The sequence below is a fragment of the Limulus polyphemus genome, unplaced genomic scaffold, assembly GCF_000517525.1.
Source record: "Limulus polyphemus unplaced genomic scaffold, Limulus_polyphemus-2.1.2 Scaffold618, whole genome shotgun sequence".
Taxonomy (NCBI): Eukaryota; Metazoa; Arthropoda; class Merostomata; order Xiphosura; family Limulidae; genus Limulus; species Limulus polyphemus.
In genome coordinates this window covers 177,577-179,065 of record NW_013666228.1, presented here as the reverse complement: position 1 = coordinate 179,065, position 1,489 = coordinate 177,577, and positions in this window count along the sequence as shown.

Below are 1,489 nucleotides of genomic sequence, written 5' to 3'. Positions count from 1 at the left end.
CGAAACCCAGTTTCTAGCGTTGTATGTCCGCAGACATACCGCTGTGCCACGTGGGGGGGGGGGCAACTAGTCAACACCACCCACTGCCAATTCTTGGACTATTACTTTTACAAAGAAAAGTGGTATTGTCCACCACGTTATAACGCCCCAATGGCTTAAAGGGCGAGCATGTTTGGTGACGGGATTCGAACCCACAAATAAAGAGTCAAACACCCTAATCACCAGGCCATCCCAAATCCAAGATAAAAGTAAATGGACTGTTAGGTGTACCATTTTAGAACCCGTAACTAGTCAATTAAAGTATATAAGCTTTCAAAAAAGAACAAGGATGAAAGTTTCAAAATACTGGCCCGCAGATGACTTTAATATAGACCATCACATATTTTCTTAGGTAATTGCTTTGAAGTAAATCTTGTGGTTTCAATATCCCTCAAGTCTGAGAGTCTTTTGGGTAAATGTTCATACATATATATTGTTACGTCTTTGATCATTTGTTACTTTTTCGTAAAAATTCTTTCCAAAGAAACTTTAGCGCTACAAGTCCTTTCTTAGATAAAACTAGTTTATTCTTTCTCAATACAACTTTGCAATATACTTAATTTCCACAGTCGCGCTATAACTTAAACAAACGTTATAGTTCACAACGAACGAACGATTCACGCGCTTGACTCAATTGTCGTCTCTATCTCTGTCTGCAATTCAATTCCGATTGTTGCCGTCACTTTTTGGCGGTCTTATATACAAGAATACCGCACATCTAGTAAACACTCGAGGCTTCACGAACGGACATGAATTTTCTAGAAGCTCATGACGAGTTACTAGCGTCACGTGACTTCCGCTGTCGTAACAATATATATAAATGTGTGTGTGTTTGTTTGTTTTGTTAAGCCTATATATCTTAGCTTTTATAAATTTGCTGAAGCTCGAGGGATTTCTTAAAGAAACAACATTGTTTGTTTTAACAATGATATGTGACAATTTTAAGTTTCTCTTACTTTGCAATGACGTTTTAACTAACAACAAGAAGTCTGGGCATTAGTTGTTACCAAGGTTTTGGCAAGCACAAAAATAAAATAAAAAACGAAATTTTAAAGATCTTCACGTATTTGCCTGTGTATTATATTGTTACGTCTCCGTTTGCTAATTGATTTTTTCGTAACTTCGTTCCAACGAAACTTTAACGACACAAGTCTTTACTTAATAAAACTGGTTTATTCTTTCCGAATATAACTGTGCGATACACTTAATCTCAATACTCGCGCTAAAACAAACACTATAACGAACTGTTACGTCTCCGTGCTCTCTGACTGTAGTTCAATTACTCACTGTCTATACACACACATCACCTTAAACTCGCGTCACGTTGTCCCCTCTTATATATACCAAACTACCCTATATCTAGCAAATACTAGAGCATTCACCAAGATACGGGATAGTTCTAGAAACGTGGCGTCACTGTAGTCATGTGATCTCGATGGCGCAACACTGC